This window comes from Canis lupus, chromosome 23, assembly GCF_011100685.1.
Source record: "Canis lupus familiaris isolate Mischka breed German Shepherd chromosome 23, alternate assembly UU_Cfam_GSD_1.0, whole genome shotgun sequence".
In the NCBI taxonomy this organism is placed as follows: Eukaryota; Metazoa; Chordata; class Mammalia; order Carnivora; family Canidae; genus Canis; species Canis lupus.
This window is the reverse complement of record NC_049244.1, coordinates 34,158,448-34,172,659: the sequence shown is the minus strand read 5'-3', so window position 1 is coordinate 34,172,659 and position 14,212 is coordinate 34,158,448. Positions and strand designations below refer to the sequence as shown.

At 39.1% G+C, this 14,212-nt stretch overlaps 1 long non-coding RNA gene across 5 annotated transcripts in view; it reads right to left on the bottom strand.

Annotated features, from left to right (window-relative positions):
• LOC111091952 overlaps positions 1–14,212 on the bottom strand; it is a 54,829-nt gene that overhangs the window by 17,346 nt on the left and 23,271 nt on the right. For 3 of the 5 annotated variants that reach the window (XR_005377068.1, XR_005377067.1, XR_005377070.1), the window contains exon 2: positions 404–573. This is a non-coding gene — a long non-coding RNA (uncharacterized LOC111091952). Of the gene's footprint in view, positions 1–403; positions 574–682; positions 1,350–1,705; positions 3,199–14,212 lie in introns of those variants that run through there. The other 2 variants (XR_005377066.1, XR_005377069.1) reach the window with 2 other exon arrangements.

Below are 14,212 nucleotides of genomic sequence, written 5' to 3'. Positions count from 1 at the left end.
TACAGATACCAGAATCATCCATGATTTTCAGACTGAAGCTGGCAACTACCATACCTCCCACCTGCCTTTGCTTCCTTTCTTAAACCCTAAAAATGTCTCCTTTCCCAATCATATCTCTCCCTCTGAGATCTCTAGCTTTTCCTCCTCCTTAAGCCTAAAGGAAGATACACATTCTTTCTGGACTTCTACTCCCAAGGAGCCCGCTATTTTCTTCTTCACATAAAAGGTGGACAAACTGAAGCTTATGGCTTCTCTTCGTGCCTCAAGCTTTGTCTTTACCTTGGTTCACACAATCTGGCTCCCCTTCTTTATTCTTGTCCTTCCTCAGCTATGAGGAGAGAGGCAGCCTTCCTCTGTAGATGAGTAGACTTAGAGCCTTGAGGTATTCAGCCCCATGCCTTACCTGGACTCCCAGATTCTCTGGAATGAAGGCCAAGACTCAGATAGCTAGCTAGGAATTGCCTCGGCCTCCAGGCCACTCTGTTCTCCACTGGTGTCTGGGATCTTAGGAAGTCAACTTCCCACATCTGTAATTATGGTGGTCACGGCCACCGTCACACTTCTTATCTTTTGCTGAGAGGGAAGAATAAAAAGGAGAATAAACATTTACTGAATATGCAGTACCTGGTTTCATGTATATTTTCCTGGTTAACTCTCATGTACATAGGGCGAAAATTAGTACCATTATGCCATTGATCTCGTCTTCCAACCTAGAACACAAAGAAGAGAACCAAGATTCCAATCCAGCTCTGTCCACTCGAAAGCCCACTCTCTCCCTACCATTCTAAGCTGCCTGACTGGGGCTGAGCCAAACAGTTAAATCAGGGAAAAACATAAAACGAGTCAGGCTCAATTCTGTTGTTCCAGGATGTTGTCTTTAAGACAAATATATTTTGATGTCATGTAAATACAAGCACCATCTGTCGTGTGCGTGCTCTCTGTCTGATCCACTTATTCTATCTGATGCAAAAATAACCACCATCAGCTATTCGACAGACAAAACAACCAGAGCAGCAGTTTTCCACCGGTTGTTGAGAACACAGGCATAGCTTTAGCTTTTCCACAATAATCCCCAACTCTGAATTTGCAACACCCCAGGGTATTTCCAGTCACCATAAGGGATTTTGAAAAATTCTTTAAAAATCTCAAAACTAAATAAGTGTCAATGTACTTTAAGAAATAAAGAGGCTCTGCACCATACTTTTCAGAAGGCAAGAGAGGGCTGTTTGGTGAAGGCCAGTGGCAGTGAGAGCTGCCATAATGAGCATGAGGAGGACGGTGGGTCTGTTTTCTGTTTCTTCATGTAGGTGGCCCTCCCCCCGCCCCCGCAAGAAACAGATTAGTATGTCATTCTTGTTTTTTTTTTTTTCATTCTTGTTTGTAAATAGGCACAAAGACTTTGATGTTGATATGAGAATATATAAGAAAATATATTATATATATTTTATATATATATTATATATATAATATATTTAAAAAATTATTTTTAAATTTTAAATTTAAATAATTTTAAAATTATTTATTTATTTAAAAATAATGTATATATATTATATATAATAACCTCAAAAAGGCTACAAAGATTTCTGGGTGAAAGCTAGAAGAACATGAAGCGACTTTTGTATACAGAAATGAAAGCTAAAAAGCAAGGCTGTTATATGCAGGAGTGATAAATAAGCAACATTTATGCCCCTCTGTTTTCCCTTACCTGTGGCAGACATCGCTCCATAATCACAGAACTTTAGCACTGAGTTAGAACTGAGCCTCAGAATCCTTCTCAACACAACTCTCTAGGAAGTACATGAAATCTACTGGCTATATCCATAAAATGGAGCAAGCTACTCATGAGCATATTGATATACACTGTTATAACATGAAGGGCAAACAGGACAATAGAGCAATAGGTAACAACTAAAGTGACATAGGAAATGGGCTCAGCCTGGGAGTCTAAGGACCTCACTTTGAATTCGCCACATTCCAGCTCTCTGACCCTGGTGAGTCCATTGCCTCATCTATAAAAAGAAGATGTTTTGCAGCAATTTCTTCATATGATTATTATTAATATCAAATAAAACATCATAAAAGACCTCACACATACCCAGAATGAATAGACATTCAGTAAGTGCTAATTTAACTTGAGTAAATGATAGATGTAGGTATTTCAACAAAGTCTCCACCTGAATTTTTAAAAGTACCCTAACCCACCATGTTATTGATATTGAACAGTTTCTCCTGAAATCTAGAGTCACCCAGGGCCTCCCTATCCTTTGGGATTTAGGCAAAATTAATATGAGCTTTACTTTGCATAGCCATAGCCTTTGGAAACCCAAAGCCCTTCCCACAGGTTCCGTGGATTCCAGAGGCTTGGGCTCAGTCTAAGGACCTCTCTTCCCTCCTGGTCTCCTATGACCTCACACATAGACTGTTCAAAATCCCTTCAGCCAAGCAACAAGCCTAGCTAGCTCCTTTCTCATCTGCCAAAAAAAACCTGTGTGTGTGTGTGTGTGTGTGTGTGTGTGTGTGTGTGTGTGTTCATTCCAAAAAAAGCTTCTGGGAACAGAAGAGACTGTCTCTTCCAGTTTGTCACTGATACCGGCTGCATTCTCCAGGAATATAGTTATCCATTTCCAGGAATATAGTTATCCATTTCCAGCCTCTGTGTGCTAAGCGCCATCCCCTACACATCCTAGAGTACAGGACATAAAGCAATCTCCCACCAAAAGTCTTTCCTGTGTCATCCACATCTAATCTGTAATACATGCTCACACCTTTTAAGCCATGACAGCCTGTGGGAATATAGACTGACCCCAATGTGGCAGTTCAGCCATTCTGAACTTTTTAGATTTCTTTTAGATTTCTCTTACGTAAACTGATAAAGTTGAATCCACCATTTCCCCACCTCCACCTACTTGCAACCTGCACAGAGCCTGAGCATCGTTGAAAGCCACTTTCTCTCAAGATGAAAGGGTTGGGTTTCCACCCATCCACCCCATGACTTCCTAAATGTTATTGGTTCCACATACTCCCCTTGACCTATGCCACTCCCCACAAGGAAATGAAGACTTTCCCTCTCCTTGAAATTAGACAAGCCGGGATCCCTGGGTGGCGCAGCGGTTTAGCGCCTGCCTTTGGCCCAGGGTGGGATCCTGGAGACCCGGGATCGAATCCCACGTCGGGCTCCTGGTGCATGGAGCCTGCTTCTCCCTCTGTCTCTGTCTCTGCCTCTCTCTCTCTCTCTGTGTGTGCCTATCATAAATAACTAAGATATTTTAAAAAAAAAGAAATTAGACAAGCCATTATGACCATCTCAGCAATAGAATACTCAGCAGAAGTGACACCACATGACTTTTAAGACAAGTCATAGAAGGCAATGTGATGTCTTTATGGCTCTTATAACCAGAATTCTCAATCTTGGAATCCAGCTACCATGTTGTAAAGAAGCTCAGGCTACTTAGAGAGGCCATGTGTAGGTGTTGTGGCCAACCAACCCAGCTGAAATCCTAGTCAACAGCCAGCATCAGCAGCCAGACATGAGTGAGGAAGTCTTCAGTTGGTCTCAGCCCATCTCTTCAAGTTGCCCCAACTGATGCCAAGTAGAGAAAAGAGCTATTCCTGCCAAACCCCATCCCAGTTTGATTCATAAGCAAAATAAATGTTGTCCATGGTTTAAGCCACTGAGTTTTAGAGTGGTTTATTTTGCAACATTAGATAACCAGACAAAGTATGCCTATCAATTATATAAATGTTGATATTCCATACTTCAATACCAATTGGTTAGGCACCGACCAGTCCTGGGAGTTAGGAGTCAGCATTCCAATACCAGAACATGTCCCAGCCCTGGAAATACAAGGGCTAGAACCTCACTTGATCATTCTCCAACCTATGCTAGATGGGATAAACCCTTAAAAGTCAGATATGAGTGGTTCCAGTGTCTTTCCTAAGACTTTCATGAAGTTCCATACAACCTTCTTTTTCATAGTCTTTCTGGCTTTATGCTTCTGTTTTTGCAGAATTAGTTCCATCAGTGGGTCATTTCTCTGATAAAACTAATAAAAGTTAACCTTTCTCTGATGTTTACAAAAATTAGTTCCATAAGTCTTGGTCTGTGAATCAGACGTTACTGGGTATTTGGGCAAACTAAGGTGATTTATACACCAGAAATAGAAATTAAATTTCAGACAGCCAGAGCTGAAACCTAGAAATAGGTTTCTTTCAGGCACCCATCCTGGCCACCTCAGGCATACAGAGACCTGAATCTCTCCAGATTCAGATTTCTATCTCTCCACTCTCACCTTTAACATGTTTTACTCCTCACTGCCTCCTTCCTCAATTTCCACTTTTAACATGTTTTATTCCTCACTGCCTTCTTCCTCATTTCCATGTCCAAACATGGTACTTTTCTTTCTACTGGGTAGGTCAGTAGCTCTCAAATTTGACCACAGATTAGAATCAAATAGACAGCTTATAAAACACAGATTTCTGGGCCTTATCTCAGAATTGCTGATTTAGTAGGTTTGGGAGAGGACCTAAGAAGTTTTATTTATAACAAGTCCTCAAGTGATACTGATGCTGCTAGTCTGAGGACCACACCTTGAGAAGTACTGGTACACTTCCCTCTAGCCCTCTCAGGTCTAGCTCAGGTCTACCTTTGCTTATTAGCTGATCATAAAAGAGCATACACCAAGTTAGCTGCCTTCCAGAGGATATTTGAAAGTATCCAGAAATCACTTCTGTTGTAGAAGTCAGTTTATGGTCTTAATTACAGTAATTTTCCCCTCCAATTTGTTTGAGAAGCAATATAAATTAGTCACACTGGCTTAGAGCTGACTCTACCAGTCACTAGTTGTGTAACCTTGGCCATGCTATTTAATGTCTCTGAGCCTGATCTCCTCGTGTGTAAAACTACAGAAGATAATGCTTACTGCTTAGAGCTGTACAGGTACTAACAGAGTTAATGCACATAAATGTGTATAAATAATACTTCCTATATGTTAGTTTCACAAACCTTGACCAAGCCCAGTATTTCAGGTACCCTGCTGGGCACTGGAATGAGAGATGAAGCTACATAATAGGAGAAGAGAAGGAGAGTAAACAAACACAGGTTGCCAAGTTTATGCTACAGATGAGCTCTTGAAGCCCTCTCATAATTCAAGACTAATTCCTCTTAGAAATAAAAGTTAAATGGGAAATGCATTCTCGGGGCACATAAATCTACAAACATTGTAGAATAATGTGTTCTAATGCAGCTTTTTATTTTCTTAGCATTAGCTCTAATATTTTGCAGAGGGCTTGTTCTTACATTAATAGTGTATCGTGGCAGTTGTGAGACTTCCTCATAGTATTTTATCACTTCTAACTTCTATCCCAAGTTATTGATCTTTCTAGTGCGTTTTTCATCACTTGTACAAATATCACCTAATGAATGCTTAGATGACTTTGCTTAAATTATAACAGCTGAGTGTTAAAATAACAGGACAATAGTCAAAAAATTACTCACAGAAGTTCAGGTGCTTGAAAACAACAGAAGGGCCACAGATTGCAGATGCCAGAGATCAGCTGTGGTGGTGTCGCCTTGTGGCAACAACAAAACACATTTCCCATTCCTTGGGTCCTACAAGTCTGTGACGAGCATTTTGTTTTTTTGTTTTGTTTCTATATGACAGTTATTTTAATTTTTTAAATTTTAACTCCAGTTATAGTTAATATATAATGTTATATCAGTGTCAGGTGTACAATATAGTATTTCAATAATTCTATACATTACTCAGTGCTCAAATTAATGTACTTTTAATCTCCTTCACCTATTTTATTCATCCCCCTGAATCACCTCCCATCTTTAACCATCAGTTTGTTCTCTATAGATAAGAGTCTGTTTCTTAGTTTTTCTTTGTTCATTTGTTTTGTTTCATAAATTCCACATATGAGTGAAATCATGCAGCATTTATCTTTCTCTTATTTTACCTAGCATTTTACTTTCTAGCCCCAACAACGTTGTTGTAAATGGCAAGATTTCATTCTTTTTTATAGCTGCATAATATCCCATTGTGTCTGTAGGTGTGTTTGTGTGTGTGTGTGTATACATACATACATAAACCACCTCTTCATTATGCATTCATCTATCAGTGGACATTTGGGCTGCTTCTATAGTTTGGCTATTGTAAATAATGCTGCAATAAACATAGGGGTGCATGTATCCTTTTGAACTAGTGTTTTCATATTCTTTGGGTAAATATCCAGTAGTGCAATTACAGGATCATATGGTAATTCTATTTTTATTTTTTATGGAACCTCCATATTGTTCTCCACAGTAGCTGGATCAGTTTGCATTCCCATCAGCAGTGCACAAGGGATCAATTTCCTCCACATCCTCATCAATACCTATTGCTTCTTGTGTTTTTTATTTTAGCTAGTAAGACAGGTGTGAAGTGACATTTCATCGTGGTTTTAATTTACATTTCCCTGACAATGGCTGATGTTGAGCATCTTTCCATGTGTCTGTTTGGCCATCTGGACTTCTTTAGAGAAATGTCTGTTATGTCTTCTGCCCATTTTTAATTGTGTTGTTGTTGGGGGTTTCTTGGTGTTGAGTTGTATAAGTTCTTTATGTATTGTGGATACTAACCCTTTAACAAATATGTCATTTGCAAACATCTTCTCCCTTTCAGCATTTTTTATTTTAGCTTGGTTGATTGTTTCCTTTGCTGTACAGATTTTTACTTTCATGCAGTCCCAACAGTTTACTTTCATTTTTGTTTCCCTTGCCTCAGGAGACATATCTAGAAAAAAAGGTTGCAATGGTTGATGTCAGAGAAATTACTGCCTGCACTCTCTTTCAGGATTTTTATCATTTCAGGTCTCACATTTAAGTCCTTAATCCATTCTGAATTTATTTTTGTGTATGGTATAAGATAGTAGTCCAGTTTCAGTCTTTTGCATGTTGCTGTCCAGTTTTCCCAACACCATTTGTTGAGGAGACTTTTTCCTGTTGCGTATTCCTGGGTTTTTTGTTTTGTTTTTGTTTTTGAAGATTCATTGACCATGTATTCATGGGTTTGTTTCTGGATTTTCTATTCTATTGATCTCTGTGTCTATTTTTGTGCCAGTACCAAACTGTTTTGATTACTACAGCTTTGTAATACAGCTTCAAGTTCAGAATTGTGGTGCCTCCAGCTTTACTTTTCTTATTCAAGGTTGCTTTGGCTATTTGGGGGTCTTTTCTGGTTCCATACAAATTTTAGGATTGTTTGTTCTAGTTCAATGAAAAATGCTGGTGATGTTTTGAAAGGGATTACATTAAATATGTAGATTGCTTTGGGTAGTATAGACATTTTAACAATATTTGTTCTTCTAATCCATGAGCATGGAATATTTTTCTGTTTCTTTGTGTCATCTCCAATTTCTGTCATTAATGTCTTATAGTTTTCAGAGTACAGGTTTTTCACCTCTTTGGTTAGGTTTATTCCTAGGTATCTTATGATTTTTGGTGCAATTGTAAATCGAATTCTTCAATTTCTCTTTCTGCTGCTTTATTATTAGCATATGGAAATGCAACAGATTTCTGTACATTGATTTTGTATCCTATGACTTTACCAAATGCATGTGTCAGTTCCAGTAATTTTTTGGTGGAGTCTTTTGGTTTTCTATATATAGTATGTCATCTGCAAATAGTGAAATTTTGACTTTTTCCTTGCCAATTTGGATGGCTTTCTTTTTGTTGCTTGATTGCTATAGCTAGAACTTCCAGTACTATGTTGAATAAAAGTTGTGAGAGTGGACATCCCTATCTTATTCCTGACCTTAAGGGAAAAGCTTTCAGCTTTTCACCATTGAGTATGATGTTCACTGTGGGTTTTCATCTATGGCCTTTATGATGTTAAGGTATATTCCCCCTAAATCTACTATATTAAGAGCTTTTATCATGAATGGATGTTGCACTTAGTCAAATGCTTTTCCTGCATCTATTGAAATGATCACATAGTTTTTAACATTTCTCTTGTTGATGTATCATGTTGATTGAATTTGTGAGTACTGAAATAAATTGCATACCACAAATGAATTCCACTTAATTGTGGTGGGCGTTTTGTTTTAATGTATTGTGGAATTCAGTTTGCTAATATTCGTTGAGGATTTTTGCATCTATGTTCATCAGAGATACTGGCCTGTAGTTCTCTTTTTCTGTAATGTTTTTACCTGGTTTTCCTATGCTGACCTCGTAGAATGAATCTGGAAGCTTTCCTTCCCCCCCTATTTTTGGAGTATTTTGAAAGAATAGGTACCAACTCCTCTTGAAATCTTTGGTAGGATTTACATGTGAAGCCATCTGGTCTTTGACTTTTGTGTGTTGGAAGCCTTTGACTGCTGGTTCAATTTCATTGCTGGTAACCAGCCTGTTAAACTTTCTATTTCTTCCTGATTCAGTTTTGGAAGGCTATATGTTTCTAGGTATTCATCCATTTCTTCTAGATTGTCCAATTTGTTGGCATATAATCTTTCATAATACTCTCTTATATCTTTTGTATTTCTGTGGTGTTGTTATCTCTTGTCTTTCATTTCTGATTTTGAGTCCTCTCCCCTTATTCTCTTTTTCTTTTAAGGAAGAATCTAGCTAAAACTTTATCAATTTTGTCGTTCTTTTCAAAGAACCAGCTCCTAGTTTCATTGATCTGCTCTACTGTTTTTTAGTTTCTATTTTATTTCTGCTCTAATCTTTATTATTCCAACTCTCTACTATTTTAGAGTTTTGGGGTTTTTTTGTGATAAGCACTTTGGTTTGGGTTGTTGCTGCTTTTCATTTAGGGGGAGTTGAATTACTTTACATTTTATATGTAATGTGAAAATTAGTGTTTATTTTGCACTGTTTGAAGTTCATCCCTCATATTTCCATGAAATATGTCTGCCCTTAATCACAATGGCCTGACAGAGATGGCCAGGGGTGCTGAGATCACTCTGGTGTGATTTGCTTCCAATGTAGGCGATGCCATCTTCTGTTCTTACAACTGCTCTTTTTCCCTTCCAGGTGGACTCATCTCTCCTGTCTGTGTGCTCCCATCAGACAAGCAACCTTCCTGCCAAAATTAAAGCCATAATCCCACAAGATACATTGTGTTATGGGCTACAGTCTGGATCCAACATCTAGCATCTGAAAGTTAAAGCAATCAATCCCACAGGAATTTGTGGAAATTAGAAATGTGTGTCCTTTCAAACACATGACTATAATAAAAGTATTAAAAATAGCTAACCCCGTTCTAGTTTAAATATAGCCAGCTTGACAGCTTTTTAAAAGAATGAAATCTCTGATTATATTTTGAATGTAAGTTTAGGATTATGATTCAGAATACTGTCAATTATTTAGTAACTAAAATTAGAATAAATCAGGAAGGATTCTAGAAACTACATTTCAGGGAAATTAGCATCTGCCTTTCCAATGATGTACATTTTTCTTTAGTAGTAGTATTTCAAATCTAAGCATACTCAAGCTGTAGGAAAAAGAAAGGTACTTACTAATAATCCTGATTTTGAAGATGTATAGTATGGACCTAACACTGAGTGATTCCTGAAATCCTAGACTTTTGAGAGTCTCTGATATCCAATTAAGGATATTCAATAAGAGTGTGTAGCAAAATAACTAGTGAAGTATTAATCCGTTCACATTGTGTATTTCTCTTCTTATGCCACAAAGAAGACCATGTTTGTGTTCTTTTGTCTCAGGGGTGTTTGTGTTAAAGGCAGAAAGCTGAAGTTAACTGAAAAGTCCCTCCTCCTAGCTTTTGTTCCAAAAGCCAAAACTCTTTGAAGAGATTATGCTCCCTGACTTCCTAGGGAGTAAGGATATAAAAGCTGCTGCTCCTGGGGGGGGGGGGGCAGTGGGAGGGGGTACAGCCAGAGTACCCACTAGCAATGGGGGCCAGGACTGAGAACATTCTCCAAAAATCACAGCTTTTACAAGTATTTTCATTAGGGAAATATGTTGACAGAATTGGTGTTGAGAAAGTGATGAAAAGAGGGGTACCTGGGTGGCTCAGTCAGTTAAGCATCCCACCCTTGGTTTCGGCTCAGTCAGATCATGATCTTAGAGTCGTGAGATTGAGACCCGCATCAGGCTCCATGTTCAGTGTGGAGTCTGCTTAAGATTGTCTCTCTCTCTTTCCCCCTCTGCCCCTCCCCCCATTCAAACACTCTCATAAATATATATATATATATATATATATATATATATATACACACACACACACATACATATATATTATATATATATATATATATATATATATATGGTAAAAAGTTGTAGTAAAAAACTTGTGAAATATGCCATGAAAATATTAACAGTCAGACCCACAAAGAAAGAAGTCTCAGGGAGGAGCTTTTCCAGTTTGTATGATGACTCTCCAGCAGATCTTGGAGGCAGAGGCCTCTACTGGGCTCTGGAGTACTGCTGAGAACCTCAGCCCATACCTTCCCCTGGTATTAGAACCTGGCCTTGCCTCTAGTAGAGCTAAAAGAAGCTGGCCAGGATGGTAGTGTTTCTATGGAGAGCACTCTCAACTGAATGTAGCACAGAAGCAGCTGAGACACCTGCCTTTGAGGAAACACAAGAGCTTGGGCAATGAGCATCTCAGTAGCAATTAGGACACTGACTGTTAAAAGCTCTTCTTCATATATTCTGGACTGGTTAGACTGGGCAAGACACCCTCACTGTGAACCCTGGCAGCGTGGCAGCAATACATGCACATTTTACACCTATCTCCTTATGAGGCATCCTATATGACTACCCCTAGCTACCCTTCTTTTTTCTTTTTCTTTTTTTTTTTTCTATATTTCTTAAGAGGGATTGAGGCTCTTATTACAGAATCTTAGTGTATCAAAAATGGTAAAACTAACACTAGACAAAGGCCACAAGCAAGCATAGTTTTAAGTGTCAGATGTATCAAGTATTGGTGATGAACTCTATCTTAGGAGTATTTAAACTATATTAAATGTTAAATGATTTGAGAACATTTGATGGTTATCACTCAAGCATTTATAGGAGCTTGCCATGTGCCAAGTACCATGAAAATACTAATCCCTAAATAATGAAAAAAAATTGTTCCTGCTCTCAAGGAGCTCCCCATCTAGTCTGGGAACAAGATGAAAATTCAACAGAACCTAAAAAGTGCTTTATATAAGTACGTATATGTTTCCAAGGCAGCCTTATTAGGAGCAGAGTGTCCAAAGATGGGCCAAATTACTGACTTTAAGGGACTCTAAGTGAAAGTTCTGTGTTTTAGCCAAATAATAATGGAAGAATACACTTTCAGTTTCAACCTTTTCAGGATTTTCTCAGCAAAACAGGTCTTTTCTACATTTAAGAGTTCAGGAGTCTTTAAATGGATTTTAAGGAATCAGTGAGGTAAGGGGGGAGATTTGTCATACCTGAACTCTTCCAAATTTGAAACTTGTCTCTGTGGGAAAAATTAATTTTAGCCAAATTTTGTTTTTAAGGAATTGTTTCCTACCTCCCAAGTGTAGAGCAACATGGAATATAATATACTGCAAGTAACAAACAATCGTCATCATCAAAGTGCTTTCCTATTGATATATATTTTTAGATAAGCCTCCATTATAATTATGAGCATTAATCCTTAGCATGTGGCCTGGTTTGAGTTGAAAAAATAAAAAAATAAAAAAAAAAAAAAAGAAAATAGAGTAGAACAAAGTGTGTGTCTTTTAGTTTTATCCCAAATGTGATGGGCACCAAAAACAATGATCCCTCTTGTACAGCAAATTTCTTCCTCAGTGGAAGCACAGAGCCAGCAAAACCAAAGGAACAACTGGTATCTGCCCATTGTTAGAATGCCTGGTTGAGAATAGGTCATTTTTATGAGACATGAGGTCAGCTAGAAAAAATTAGGGAAATTTACACCAACTCAACAGTCTGGACTTAGAGAGCATCCTTCAACAATGTTTTTCACATAGCCAACCAAAAGAAGTCTTGCAATTGGACGGACTCTGGAGTCATTTGCCCTAAAGCAATCAAGTGGATCTGTAGTCTGAGAAGTGAAAAAACACTGAAGTAGTGCCTCTGTTAAGAAGTATCACCCTATCTATTTTTTCTTCTGTTTGAAGAAGGTCTTAGGGAATCTGAGCTAGACAAGTTCCCTTAAGCATTTGACTAAATGCATTGATGATTTTCATATAGCCAGTTCCTAGATTTCCTGTAACATATATGCAGATGTTCATTTGGTGAGACCCCTTCCGAAACAACAGATTCTTAGACAACTTTGAAATAATGAAAATTTTCTTTGCCAACCAACACCTTGAAAGAAGAATATTAGTGTCATGGGTACAGATGGAGAACATTACTGTTCCACAAATCCTCCAGCTTCACCATGTTGCTGAAAAAGAAACTCCACACTGACTTTTTTCCTAGATCCATGTGATATAAATAATAATTCTCAAATAAGTCATGTCTACCTCAGCTTAACAGAGTCAAGACCTTGAATCATGCTTTATTAATACTTGTCAAGAAATAAATGCTGTGACTTCTGTAAGATGGTATACGGGAAAATTATGAACTCACCTCCCATGGACACACCAAATCTATAGCTACATATGGATCATTTTCCTCTGAAAAAGATCTGAAAATTAGGTGAAGTACCTCTTTATATGAAGGATAAAAAGACCTCATCGAGATGGGTAGAAGAGGCAGAGACACAATCTCAACAAAACCCCACTCTCCAGTGCAGAAATGCACAACAGAGAAGGCTCTCACTAGCCCAGTACTTCTGGAAGAGTGAGGGATTGATGCCTCACATCAGGTACCCCAACCCCTGGGTTCTGCACTAGAAAGATGAACCCCCAAAACATCTGGCTTAGAAAAATCAATGGAGCTAAAATTCAAGGGACCCAAAATGCTATAAGAAACTGACATTCCCCTTTTAAAGGGATTGTATTTGATCTCACTTGCTCTAAGAGCAAGCAAAAAAACAGCAATTTGAAAAGTGCCTAGACTATATGTGAAGGAAATTTATTTACTGATCTAAAAGCTCCTGCTAGAGAGGCATCTGAAATCCTTCCTGGAGAAGAAGTACTGGCAGATGCTAATTTTCCACACTACACCTACTTGGCTCACACAGATAAGTGAGCTCCAAGGTGGCACCCTCCCTGCCCTGCTAAGACAGGAGGGAGTAAGCAGTCACAGACCTATCCCACTGCCATGTTGAAGTCAGGGAGTATGAGTGGTTGCAGTACTCTTCCTTCTTTGCTTGGGCAGATGAGCACCAAGGATCATGGAGTTCTTCAACTCCCTAGCTAAAGTCAGCAATTATTATGGGGATTGTGACACTCCCCTACTCCCTGGCTGGGGCTGGCAAGCATACTGGGTTGTGGTATTCTACTACCCAGCCTAAAGCTGGTACACATGCATGGACAAGGCACTTTCCTGCTGCATTCCTAAAGCCTGCAGGTATATGCAGTCCAGACATTTTCCCACTACCTTTCTGAAGCCAGTGAGTGTGCCCAGACCCCTATATTCTGCAGGGGCCTAGCAAAGCCAGCAGGTACACAGTCCGCATAGGGGTACTCTTTGATCACCTAGTCCTGGTGGCCAAGGGAGCTTGGTTCTTGAATTCCACAGGAAGATAACAATTGTAAAGGCAGTTCCTGGCATGCAACCACTCCTAGGGCACTGTACAGGCAGCAGACTGAGACACAACCCTTAGTCTTTCTCTGAAAAAGGCCTATTTACTTAGCCTGGAGCTTCAGCTTCAGGGATAGGCTTCAGACTTCCCACATATCTAGAGGCTATAAAGGCTCTACCAGGGAACATAAAGCAAGGAGACACCATCCTTGTGCAATCTCTTGACCTCACTACAGCTCATCAACACTTCCCAGGAAAGGAGTTTATACACTCATGTGGAACCCCAATTTTTTAAAAGATTCATTTATTTATTTATTTAGAGAGTGAGGGGGGAAGGGCAGGGAGAGAGGAAAAAAGAGAATCTCAAGCAGACTCCCTGCTGAGTGCAGAGTCTGATGCGGGGCTCCATCCCACAACCCATGAGATCATGACCTGAGCCAAAACCAAGAGCTGGATGCTTAACCAAGTGAGTCACCCAGGTGCCTCTCATCAGGAGGTCCAATTTTTGCAACTGTCACCCCGGGGGACACCTCCAGAACTCCTGGTCTGGAGCCCAACAGGGATTTCAAATGCAGCCCCACAGGACTATATATATTTGCA